Source organism: Myotis lucifugus, unplaced genomic scaffold (assembly GCF_000147115.1).
Source record: "Myotis lucifugus unplaced genomic scaffold, Myoluc2.0 scaffold_414, whole genome shotgun sequence".
Lineage (NCBI taxonomy): Eukaryota > Metazoa > Chordata > Mammalia > Chiroptera > Vespertilionidae > Myotis > Myotis lucifugus.
The window spans coordinates 678,515-692,710 of NW_005871462.1; the positions used below are offsets into that span (position 1 = coordinate 678,515).

Here is a 14,196-nt window from a genome sequence, read left to right on the forward strand (position 1 = left end):
GAATCTATGAGTCTATTTCCATTTATTTTGTTCACTAGATTCCACATATAAGTGAAATAATGTGGTAGTTTTCTTTCTCTGACTGGCGTATTTCACACAGCATAATACTCTCCAGGCTAAAAAATATATAATGAAAGAAAATAAAAGGAAAAGCTTAAAAAAATACTCTCCAGGTTCATCCATTCTGTCATAAGAGATAAAACTTCCTTTTTTTTCCCCTTAAATCCTCACCAATGGTATATTTTTATTAATTTTAGAGAGAGAGGACAGGAAAAAGTGAGAGAGACATTGATGTGAGACACATCAATTGGTTGCCTCCAGCACACACCCTGACCAGGGATTGAACCCACACCCTAAGTATGTACCCTGGCTGGGAATCAAACTTGCAAACTTTTGGTGTATGGGACAATGCTCCAACCAACTCAATCACACAGCTACGGCAAATTTCCTTTTGTTTTTATGGCCTTTATTATGCTGAGTTGTGTTCCCTCTATTCCCACTTTACTGAGTTTTTATCATAAAAGGGTGCTGCATTATATCAAATGCTTTTTCTGCACCTATGGACATGATCATGCGGTTTTTATCCTTCATTTTGTTTATGTGATGTCCCAGGTTTATTGACTTGTGACTGTTGTACCAACCTTGCATCCCTGGAATAAATTCCACTTAATTAGAGCGCATAATCTTTTTAATGTGTCTCTGGATTCCATTTGCTAATATTTTGTTGAGGAATTTAACATCTATGCTCATCAGGGATATTGGCTATAATTTTCATTCGTTGTACAGTCTTTATCTGGATTTGGAATCAGGATAATGCTGCCCTCTTTAAAAGAGCTAGGGAGTCTTCTCTTTTCTTGAATTTTTTGGAATCGTTTGAGAATAGGTTTTAGTTCTTCTTTAAATAGTTGGTAAAATTCACCTGTGACATAATCCGGTCCAGGACTTTGTTTGTTGGGAGTTTTTGGTTACTGCTTCAATATTATTAGTTGCAATCTATCTATTCAAATTTTTTTCCTGATTCAGTTTGGAAAATTGTACATTTCTAGGAATGTGTTCATGTCATCCAGATTGTTTTATTTGTTGGGATATAGTTGTTCCTACTGTTTTCTTAGTATCCCTTGTATTTATGTGGAGTAAGTTGTTATGGCTCCTCTTTAATTTCTGATTTTCTTTATTTGGGTCCTCTCTTTATTTCTTGATAAGTCTGATTAAAAGTTGGTCAACCTTGTTTATCTCTACAAAAAGAAAACAGCTCTTGGTGTCATTGATCTTTTGTACTTTTTTAGACTCTATTTTATATATTTCTGCTCTAATCTATATTGTTTCCTTTCTTTTACTCACTTTGGGCTTTGCTTTTTGTTCTTTTTCTAGTTCTAGTAAGTGTAAATTTAGATTGTTTATTTCAGATTTTTTGTTTCTTAAGATAGGTCTGTAATGCTATGAATTATGTCTTGAGACTGCTTTTGCTGTTTGTTTCCAGGTGTCTTTTTATTTCCTCCCTGATCTCCCCATTAAACCATTCATTGCTTAGTAACATACTATTTAGCATCCATGTCTTTCTTTGTTTTTCTTTTTTTTCCCTTGTGATTAATTTCTAGTTTTATACCATTATGGTCAGAGAAGATGCTTGATATGATATCAAACTTCTTAAATTTATTGAGACATCTTTTGTTTGTTGGGAGTTTTTTTGTTACTGCTTCAATTTCATTAGTTGTATTCTGTCTATTCAGATTTCTTTTCCTGATTCCATTTGGAAGATTGTACGTTTCTAGGAATACACCAAATTTTTTCTTACCATTTGCAACAGCATGGATGGAACTGGAGAGCATTATGCTAAGTGAAATAAGCCAGTCAGAGAAAGATAAATATCACATGATCTCACTCATTTATTGAATATAATGAACAACATAAACTGATGAACAAAACCAGATCCAGAGACAGAGAAGCACTGATCAGACCATCAAACCTCAAAGGGAAGGTAGGCGAGGGTGGAGGTATAGGGGATAGATCAACCAAAGGACTTGTATGCATGCATATAAGCCTAACCAATGTACACAGACAACAGGGGCGTGACGGCTTGAGTGGGGGTGTTGAGGGGGTAATGGGGGGATAAGTACACATATGTAATACCTTCATCAATAAAGACATTTTAAAAAATTTAAACATTTATATACAGTGAAGGCCTTTTTAAAAAATAAATCTTTATTGTTGAAAGTATTGCATATGTCCCTTTTTTCTCTCATTGCACACTCCCGTGCCCCGCAAGGCTTCACCACCCTATTGTCTGTGTCTATGGGTTATGTATATATGCATATGAGTTCATTGGTTGATCTGTTCCCCCCCTTTCCGCGCCACCCCCATTCACTCTCCCCTGCCTTCCCTCTGAGGTTTGACAATCCAACTGCAGTCAGTCATGTATACATCCAGATAGTCTCCTAAGGCTAGCTTCTAGCTCACGGGAGGCAAGTGATATGAACAATCCAAGGACAGGGGAGAGGGTTAAGGGTCTCTGATTCCACAATCCAACTCTTGGGTCCACTGGCAGTTGCATCTTCTTGACGAACTCCTTCAACAGACCCGGTCACCAGTGTTCAAATATCGCCAAGGGGATTCCAATAAAATCCACAACTGAAAACCAGTGAACTTCATCATCAGAAATTACCTCAGTAAATATATTCAGCAGATGCAAATTTTGTATGGAAAATACTCTAAAACTATAGGGAAAGAAGTAAAGTTTAACTATATACTAAGAAAATTGTGCATTTCACCTGGATATCAGAATCAATGAGGAGAACCTCTCATTCATTTACTATGATGTACAAAGGATCCCAGGATACTCTGCCAATTCAATTAAAGACAAATCGAAAGATGTAAAGTTCATATGTGAGGCATGGAGAGGAATGAAAACTACGAGACAAAAAAAGAATGTGACCAAGGAAAGAGTACATGATCTACATGTTTGGTTTTGTTGGTTTTACCAATCGTACCCCAAAAAGGATTGCAGAGATATTCACATTAGATTGTTCTGCTGTAGAGCCTCCATAGGGCACTCTTAATGTCCCTGTTCCTCATACTGTAAATGAAAGGGTTCAGCATGGGGGTAACTACACTGTACATGAATGAGGCCACCACGTCCTTCCTGGGGGAAGGCAACAGTGCTGAACCAAAGTAATCTCCAATACCTGTTCCATAAAATAAGCAAACAATTAACAGGTGAGAACCACAGGTGGAGAAGGCTTTATACTTCCCACCTATCGATGGAACTCTCAGAATGGAGGAAACAATTTTATAGTAAGAGCCAACGATCCCTGCGAGTGGAACACCACCAAAGATGGCGCCAACAAAATACATGACTATGTTATTGGTGATGGTGTCAGAACAGGCAAGATGCAGGAGCTGAGAAGGACCACAGAAGAAATTAGAAATGTTTACCTCCTTGAAACAGGTAAACTGTAATACAATCAAATTGTGCAGCTGGGCGTCCAAAAGGCTGATGAAAAATGACACCAAAACTAAGAAGCAGCAGAGGCGTAGGTTCATGATGGCTGAGTAGTGCAGAGGGTGACAGATGGCCACAAACCGGTCATAGGCCATCACAGTCAGAAGCAGGTCATCCATACATGCAAAAAGGATAAGAAAAGACATCTGTGTCAGGCAGCCCCCATAGGAGATGACTCTGCTGTGAGTCAGGATGCCCACAGCCATCTTTGGAACAGTGGTAGAAATGAACCCGATGTCCGCCAAGGACAGGTTGCAGAGGAAGAAGTACATGGGGGTGTGCAGGTGGGAGTCAGAGCTGACAGTCAGGATGATGAGCATGTTCCCCAACACGGCAACCAGGTACATGGACAGGAAGAGCCCCAAGAGCAGGGGCTGCAGTTCCAGGTCATCTGAGAGACCCAGGAGGAAGAATTCTGAGACACGTGTTAGATTCTTTAGTTCCATGGGGCTGAGACACCACCTGAAAAAGAAAAAATGCTCAGAGTAATGAAACAACTACACAGGCAACCAGTGCTGAGTCTATATTTTGGATTCAGTCAAATCAAAGTGAACCATTTATACTTAAGGAGAGGTGGCAAACTCAGTACCTCAGAGGAATTTTTCCTCACTGATTTCTTGGGTATTTACCTGTTTCTATATATACCTACTTTAGAGACACTAAAGTTAATAGAGTTAATAAATTCATGAACACAGTAAATATTAGTTTCCTCCTGAAGGAAATATATGGAATAAGAAATATATTTCCCTTAAAAGAAATCACTCCAGCACTGGGCGGTAGCTCAGTTATGATTCACCAAGGTTGTAGGTTCAATCCCTAGTCAGGACATATACAAGAGTCAACCAATGAATGCATAAATAACTAGAACAACAAATTGATGTTTCGCTCTCTCACTTCCTCTCTCTCTAAAATCATTAATACAATTTTATTTAAATCACTCCAGTTCAAAGACACTGGAAAGCAAATATACTTTAATCTACCCAAATACTATGCCAAAAAAGTTTTTAATTTGGAATATTTATACATGTTTATATCATTACTGGTATTCTAATTTAAAGTCAAATGTAATTGATCAGTTAGAATTTTTATATGACAGTTATCATCCTGGATTTTTATTATCATTTGGTTTTCCCCAATATCTATCCTCAATGGAAATAAGTGCTCACTCAAATATTATTTTTTCTTTTTAATATATTTTTTATTGACTGCAGAGAGGAAGGGAGAGAGAGAGATAGAAACATCAATGATGAGAGAGAATCATTGATTGGCTGCCCCCTGCACGCCCCCTACTGGAGGGTGGGAGGATTGAGTGTGCAACCCAGGCATGTGCCCTTGGTCAGCATCTAACCTGGGACCCTTTAGTCCACAGGGTCACGCTCTATCCACTAAGCCAAACCGACTAGAGCTGTGTTTTCTTTTCTTTTTACTATTTTTTACCCATATAATTTTATGTTTATTTAATGAAAGTATGTATAAAAACTTATAAATCTTAGAACTCAACTATACATGAAATAGGATGATGGGATGGTCAGTTTTAACATATACGTATGCAGCACTGCTATTGTTCTCCCCTCTCCCCTTCCGGTCCTAACTTCTGGCTCCTGTTTTGTCCCAAGGAAAGACTAATGGACCAATTTTACTGTTCTCAGGTCAATAGAGGAAACTTCAGGTGTTAAAAAAACTGGAGACTAAATATCAAAGGCATGTTTTTTCCCAAACAGTAATTAGGTTTTTTTGGTCCTGATTTCTCTTGGCCATTTTTGATGTTTTCAATGAGTGTTGCCAGTAAACTATTAGCATTAATTTTAAAAACCCTTAAGGCTCCCATGTTTTGCTCACAGCTTCCCTTATGAGATCCTGGATCCCTTTTCCTGCAGTAGACACACTGATTTAAAAGCAGCAGGTTGGTGCTAAAACAAATTTACCACTGGCAACTGCTAGGATGGCATGTCAACTCTATTCAGAAAGACCATCGACAGAATAGCACTTTCAATCTGATTTTTAAAACCAACACGTTTATCAAAAATGAAAATACAGTACTCTGTTGTTCAACTTTGAAAGAAGCCAGCAATTAGATAAGGCATGTGCATTAATTCACCTGTTTGTAGCAAGGATCACACGTTTTCTCTTACAAACACACAAACTCACAGCTTGTCATGTTTTATCCAAAAATTAAGATTGCCATCACATTATTACCTTTTTTCCTGTGTTTTGTTCAAGGAGGTTTCTTAACTAATGATTTTTCTTGACTGGACATAATCTCAAAGAACGCATTCTGAAATGAGACACCTGGAGGATGAGTACTAAGAGTGGTCGCTTGGGTTTAAAATTTTCCATCCGAGACTTTGCATAGTAAAGAGCCCAACTGTGTCTCCAAGAAGCATGCTGGATTTCCTGACATGGTTTTTCTGAGAAGGAAGACACTGCCCGGGGAAGGTCATAATTTTAGCTTACCAAATTGCATTCTGGTTGTTTGGTTTTGTTAAATGCCCTTCATTAGTTCCAAGCAAGTATGCTTTTAAATAATCTAAGACTCAAAACCCATTTGAGTGTACAAGCGCTACTGGCTACTATCTTTCTGATGTCCCCTGAACGAAACCAAACCGGCTAGAGCTGTGTTTTCTTTTGAAAGTCTTTTTGTAGTGATTGTATCAGTCTACATTCCCACCAGCAGTGAATGAGGATTCCCTTTTTTCCACAACCTCTCCAACACTTGTGATTGCTTGTCCTGCTGATAATGGGCACTCTAGCAGGTATAAGGTAGTATCTCATTGCAGTTTTAAGTTGTATTTCCCTAACTGCTAGTGGGGTTGAACATCTTTTCATATATCTACTGGCTCTTGGGAGAGGTGAATTTTCAGGCCCTCTGCCCACTTTTCGATTGGGTTGTTTGTTTGGTGTTGAGCTTTATGAATTTTTTATACATTTTGGAAATTAAACCTTTGTTGGAGCGACTTTTCGCAAATTTCATCTCCCATCTGGCTGGCTATTTGTTTTGTTGTCAGTTTCTTTTGCTGTGCAGAAGCTTTTTAGTTTGATATAGTCCCATTCATTTTTTTTTTTTTGCCTTTACTTCCCTTGTCTTTGGGGTCAAGTTTGTAAAATGTCCTCTATGGCCCAGGCCCATAGATTTTGTACCTATATTTTCTTCTATGTGATTATTGTTTGGGGTCTTATATTTAGGTCTTTGCTCCATTTTAAATTCATTTTTGTACATGGGGTCAAACTGTAATCCCGTTTCATTCATTTTCATGTGGCTTTTCAGTTTTCCCAGCAACATTTATTAAAGAAACTATCTTTATTCCATTGTGTGTATCTGGCTCCTTTGTCAAAAATTATCTGTCCATATATAGACTGATACATCCACTATGGAATCCAGTATGGCCAGTCCCAAAAAATTAAGAATAGAGCTACCATACGACCAGCAATCCCTCTCCTGAGTTTATAACTAAAAACTCAAAATCATGTATTTGCAAAGATATATGCACCCCTATGTTCCTTGCAGCATTATTCACAGTGGCCAAAACATGGAAACAACCAGTGTCCCGTGATAGAGGACTGGATAAAGAAGATGTGCTACATATACACAATAGAACACTACTCAGCCATAAGAGAGAATGAAAGAATGCCATTTGCAACAACATGGAAGGACCTTGAGAACATCATGCTAAGTGAAATAAGTCAGAAAAAGCTAAGATCTATATGATTTCACTCATATATAAGATATAAAACGAAACTTGTGAACACAAACAACAGTATGGTGATTGCCAGAGATAAGCGGGTAGGGGAAGAAGGGAGTTCTAATATGTGGTAACAGGAGAAGGTTTTACTTTGGGTGGCGGGCACACAATGCAATATACAGATCTTATAACATAGAAACCCACACCTGAAACCTATGTGTTCATATTGACCAATGTCACCCCAATCAAATAAATAAATATTTTTAAAAGATGCAAAAAAGTATTTTCAAATATTAATTCTACCCCTAAGCTTTTCAGGCAGGTTATTTATATCATACTATACAATCTCAGGGAGTATTTGTGTTTAAAACTGCTCTTTCCTTTGCTTATCTTCATAATGTAGTGGCTAGGTTAAAGTGTTTAAACATGCTTCTAATTTTAAAATTTTTGAAGCATTCTTTCCTCATCAAATCAACCATCTTATTTACAGTTGGGGTTTCACACCCAAGAGAAGTCCCAAAGCTATGTCTAAAACTCAGTCTTTTTAAGTCTAGTTGAAAATTGTTTATGTCAATCCTTCCTACTAACAAGAATTACAGTTCTCTTTAAACCAGCTCCCTGAAGACAACTTGAAACTCCCTTTCTCCTGGCAGGTAGCAATATGATTTAATTTGAGAAAAATGCAAATAGGGAAGCACATAAAATAATATAACAAAAGGTTGGATAGTTTCTACATTTACAAAATGGGGATAAAAATGGAACCTACTTTATAGGGTTGTTGCAAGAAATTAAAGTAAATTGATATAGACCAGTGACTCTCACTTCTGACTGGCCACTATAATTACCTGTGGATCTTTTAAAATATACTGATGCCCTAGCTACAGCCTAGAATCAGTTAAATAAGAATTTCTATGTGTGAGTCTGATGGTGATTCAAATGTACAGCCAAAATTGAGAATCATTGCGATAGAATATTACCAGGCACTTAACAAATGTTTCATTAATGTTATCTATTATTATTGTACCCACTCACCATATTTAAAATGTGACCATTCAGTAATATTTGCTTCAGAACTTATATTTTATAGAGATTTGAAATATTACCAATAACATTTCAGTTTTGTTTCTGTCCCATTCCCCTGCATACCTGTCCCACAAAGTCAACCTTGTCAGTGAATTTGGTGGGTATATTTTCTTGCCAATGCTTCCATGGCATTAGGATTGATTTTGTACTCATAAACAGTCTTCCTGAAAATTTAGTTGTAAAGTATCATACTACACATGATATCCTGAAATGTTCTCATTAAAATTTCCTGTTTTCTTAAAAAAAAACTTCATATTTTAAATCTTTCTGTGAAGTACATGCATCTAGTTTAAACCTTTGGGGGTCGAACGACCCTTTCACAGAGGTCACCTAAGACCATCAGAAAACATATATATTATTACATATTGTTTTTGTGATTAATCACTATGCTTTAATTATGTTCAATTTGTAACAATGAAAATACATCCTGCATATCAGATATTTACATTACGATTCATAACAGTAGCAAAATTACAGTTATGAAGTAACAACGAAAATAATTTTATGGTTGGGGGTCACCACAACATGAGGAGCTGTATTAAAGGGTTGTGGCATTAGGAAGGTTGAGAACCACTGTCTTAGACAAAACAGATTAGAGAAAAAATATATTTGTTCAGGTCTAGTGGATGGGAGAGCCCTGGGACAGGAGTCAGGAGATGAAAGTTTGAGTCCCACATCTCTCACACAGTAAAGTTAGAGTGTGTGCAGATATCTCAAACTCTCTCTGATGGCATTTTTTACCTACGAATGGGGAGACTAATACCCCCAGAAGTTTGGCAATTAATATATTCAGCCATTGCATTTTAATCAGAATTCAATTATTCTTGCAGTAGCAGGTTATTGTCAAATTTAATCTCAAGAAATATTTAATGACATTTATTTAATTACATGGCAGAGAGGCCAAAGCCTTTTTTATCCCAGGGAACCTGAACACGGTATCCTAAATGTGAAATCCTGAAAGTGTCTCAGTCCACGAGTAAGATTGATCCTCCCCTTTCCCGTCCTTTAAAATTGTTCAGTATTTAAAATCGCCAGAATTTTTTGGCAATTGAATGATGTATGTCTTTTAAAAGGAAAATAATAGGTTCATGGGAAGTTCATGTCATAGATGTACATAGTCCCTATTGCATCCTGTCTCTAGTCCTATGGAATATTGCTAAACGGAATGAAAGGACAGGCAGAACAGCACCCAGTGGGTGGAAGCCTTTTTGCCTCCTCTGTGCTGCTGTAAACTAAGGATCTAGTTAATGTTTAACAGGGATCTTTTTGTTTTTGTTGGCTACTCTGTGCCAAAGACAGGATAGGCTCTGAGGAATCACAAATGAATGAGATTCAGTCATTTTCCTTCACTCACTCAGTATGTACTTGAACAAGGACTAAATAAAATGTCCTAGCTGGTTTGGCTCAGTAGATAGAGTGTGAGCCTGTGGACTGAAGGGTCCCGGGTTTGAATCCAGTCAAGGCACATGCCAGGGTTGTGGGCTCAATCCCCAGCAGGGAGTGTGCAGGAGGCAGCCAATAAATGATTATCTCTCACCATTGATGTTTCTAACTCTCTCTCCCTCTTCTTTCCTCTCTGAAATCAATAAAAATATTTTTTAAAATGTCCTGTCAGAGATCCAGGTAAGCTCATACCTTCAAATCACAGGATATTTTAATCAAAGTGCATCAAGCTAGCCTGTTGATATTAATAATGATATTTTAACTGTATTTTTCCTTTCTCTATACATTCATCACATACATAATGGCATATGTACTTTCACTATATTGTTTCATCCTACAGCAGTGCAGAGGTGACAACTAGGGATCAACTCAGATGACAATGTTGAGGTTCAGAGATACCCAGAACTTGCCCCATATTGCACAAGATAATAAACAGAGCAGACAAAATTAAACTAAATTGCTGGTCTCCAATTGCCCATGTGATAAATTTCTTCACTCTGTTTCCTGACACTTCAGAAAGATGAACTCAGAAGTTCAGGGGTCTTTACCAAAAGTACAGCTAAGATACAACTTTTAACTGGTTTTAGTTTCCTAAATAGAACTCAAGACCCTTAATTTATGTCTCTTCTGGAAATTGAGAGGGCTAAGGTACAGAAATGAAGGAGGAAGAAGACAGTTTAAGGGGTGGGGGCAGGAGCAAGATCTGCCCTAAATTATAATCTGCTAATTTTTCTATGATCCCCACTTTGAGCTCAGCTATCCTCCTTTTCATCAGTGCAGCAAGGGGCATCCATTACTCTCTGCTGGGGTCCACTAGGAACCCCCAAAGGAAAGAGAACAGTGAACGGGGGGGTCTCTGCCTGGAGTGACCTGACAAGTTAAATGAAAGGTTGGCTTGGAAGGAGAGAATACTGATTATGTGTTCTGTGTCTACAGTCTGATGCCTGGATTCAAACCTGAATTCACTCCTATTTTACCACATAACCTCGTACAAGTTATATTTAAATGCTGTGCTCCTTTGTTCATTTGTAAAATGATGATAATGTGCATTCCTCTTTGTTGGGGAGTGATTATGCAGATGAAATGAAACACGCTGTACAACACTCAGCTCAGAGCCTGGCTCTTAGGAAATCCTCAGTGACCATTATCTGGCTTACTGTCTTCATCCTCCTCCTCATCATCATCAACACCTCATGATTTTGGAGTACTTAGGGGACTTTTTTAGAGAGATGAAAGGGAAGGGAGACAGAGAGACACATCGATGTGAGAGAGACACATTGATTGGTTGCCTCCTGCACACACCTAAATCAGGGCCAAGGAACCTGCAACCAAGGTACATGCCCTTGACTGGAATTGAACCCAGGACCCTTTAGTCTGCAGGCCAACCTTTTATCCACTAAGTCAAACCAGCTCGGGCTTAGGGGACAGTTTAGAGAGGCCTGTTTCCTGCCATCAAGGGGGTAATTTCTATGGGAATTAAAGCTATTGTAAGAGGAAAGCAGAACTCTGAATGAAAGTTCTTGGACTCCCACCAGAACCAAGAACATAAACTTCATAGTGCTTGGAATAGAAACTGCATTTTGGTGCCCTACCACCTGTCTACCCCAAATGTCCTGCTTGTCCTGACCATAAGCAAACAGTGCTCCCCAGGCCCTCCTCCCTCCACTGTCCCCCATGGCACTCACTGGGCTGGGCTGCCATTCTGCTGGTGCATGACCAAGGAGGGCCAGTCCTCTTCTGCCTGGTGAGCAATGATGGCTGAGGCTCTGTCCCCAGGACTGGCAGAAAGACAGACTCGGGCCGGACCTCCTGATGGAGATTACCGTTCTGAAAGGAAGAGGCACAGGTGTGAAGCCAGCGGACAGGGACTGGAAACCTGAAAGGCTCGAGACACAGACTAATTATTTATGGTAGTATGCCTTTGAGCACTCAATGCACAGTCTTCTTAATTAACCAAATTGGTCCATGAACTCTATTCCCTGCAGACTTCACAACCTCAGAGAACCACGGGAGGAAAAAGTCAGTGTCCTTGGTCCAGCTCAATTACTTCTGAGCCCTATCCCATCCCAGGGGGAAGTTCACTTGCCTGCCTCTAGTCACCCATCCAAAAGGAAGACTCTCCTTAGATTTATTATTTCCACTTAAAAACTCACTTTCTGCCCTGGCTGTTGTAGCTCAGTTGTTTTCATGTCTTCCCATGCACTGAAAGGTTGCTGGTTTGATCCCTGGTCAAGGGCACATGCCTGGGTTGCAGGCTCAATCCCCAGTTGGAGGCGTGCAAGAGGCAGTTTATGTATTGATGTTTGGCTCTCACATCAATGTTTTTCTTGCCCCCTCTCTCTTCCTCCCTCTCTAAAAATAAATTTAAATTTTTTTAATCTCACTTGCAATTTTGATTTTTTGAAATATGAAAATATTTCCATATTTGAACATGTTTATGTCAGCAAGAAAAGCTTCATACTTTTCTTAATATCAGTTCTCATTTCTTATGGAGTTCATTCCTTGGTAATTTTTTTCTTGCTAATTTAAGTAACATCATTGGTTTCATTTATTGTTAATTGATTTATATTAGCATATTAGAACACAATTAAATTGTATATTTCCATTATCTAGCACTCTTCTTTTTGTTTTATTGTTGACAGTATCACAGATGTCCCCCATTTTCCACCACTTTGCTTCCTCCAACCAGCCCCATCCTACCCCAGGCCTTCACCACATTTTTGTCTGTGTTCACAGGCTATGCTTATACACATATATATTCTTTGGTTAATCTAGTCCAGTCCCCCAGCCTCCCCTCTGACATCTGTCATTCTATTCCATGTATCCATGCCTCTAGTCCTATTTTGTTCATCAGTTTATTTGGTTAATTAGATTCTACATATAAGTGAGGTCATGTGACATTTGTCTTTTTTGGGGGGGGGAAGACGGGGGGATACTGGCTTATTTCACTTAGCATAATAATCTCCAGGTCGATCCATGCTGTTGCAAGAGTGAGAGCTCCTTCTTTTATACAGCCACATATTACTCCTCTGTGTAAATGTACCACAGCTTTTTTATCCACTCATCTACTGATGGGCATCTTGGCTGTTTCAAGATCTTAGCTATTATAAATAATGCCACTATGAACATAAGGGTGCATATATTCTTTCTGATTGGTGTTTCAGAAACCTAAGGATATATTCCCAGCAGTGGGATTGCTGGATCAAACAGCAGTTTCATTTTTAATTTTTTGAAGAAACACCATACTGTTTTCCACAGTGGCTGTACCAGTCTGCAGTCCCAGCAGCAGTGTACCAGGGTTCCCTTTCCTCCACATCTTCATCATCACTTTTGTTTATTGATTTATTGATGGTAGCCATTCTGGAAGGTGTGAGGTGATACTTCATTGCAGTTTTAATTTGCATCAATCTGAGGATTAGTGACATTGAGCTCCTTTTCATTGGCTTATTGGCCATCTGTATGTCCTCTTTGGAGAAGTGTCTCTTCAGGTCTCTATCTATTTTTTTAATTTATCTTTATTGTTAAAAGTATTACACATGTCCTCTTCTCTCCAGTTGACCCCTTACACCCTGCTCCAGCCCCCATTTGTATTCCTGGTATTGAGTTGTATAAGTTCTTTATATATTTTGGAAATGAACCCCTTATCAGATGTATCACTGGTGAATATGTTCTCCCATACAGTGGATTCCCTTTTAATTTGCTGTTTTCTTTATGCTGTGCAGAAGCTTTTTTGTTTGAAGTAGTCCCATTTGTTTATTTTTTTTCCTTTGCTTCTCTTGCCCTAGGAGATGTATAAGAGAAAATACTACTCTGTGCGATGCCTGTTTTTCTATAGGATTTTTATGGGTTTATGACTTACATTTAAGTCTTTTATCCATTTTGGGTTTATTCTTGTGTATGGTATAAGCTGTAGTCTTCTTCCTTTCTTTCTTTCTTTCTTTCTTTCTTTCTTTCTTTCTTTCTTCCTTTCTTTCTTCCTTCCTTCCTTCCTTCCTTCCTTCCTTCCTTTCTTTCTTTCTTTCTTTCTTTCTTTCTTTCTTTCTTTCTTTCTTTCTTTCTTTCTTTCTTTCTTTCTTTCTTTCTTTCTGTACCTGTCCAGTTTCCCAATACCTTTCATTGAAGAGATACTCCTTATTCTGTTGTATGCTCTTGCCTGTTTTCCTCTAGGATTTTTATGGATTTATGACTTACATTTAAGTCTTTTATCCATTTTGGGTTTAATCTACATGTTTGCTCTTGTACCAGTACAAGGCTATTTTGACTACAATGGCTTTGTAATAGTTTGATAGCTGGTATTGTGATCACTCCGTTGTTCTTCTTTCTCAAGATTCCTGCTGCTATTTGGGGTATTTTGGTTCCATACACATTTTTGGAATATTTGTTCTAGATCCATGAAATATTCCATCGGTATTTTACTAGGTATTCAATCTATCGATTGCTTTGGGTAGTATGGACATTTTAATAATGTTAATTCTTCCAATCCATGAATAC

General features: G+C 38.3%; 1 pseudogene; it reads right to left on the reverse strand.

Moving 5' to 3' along the window:
- Positions 1-2,893: 2,893 nt before the first annotated feature.
- On the reverse strand, positions 2,894-8,394 carry LOC102438567 (annotated as a pseudogene).
- Positions 8,395-14,196: the final 5,802 nt, after the last annotated feature.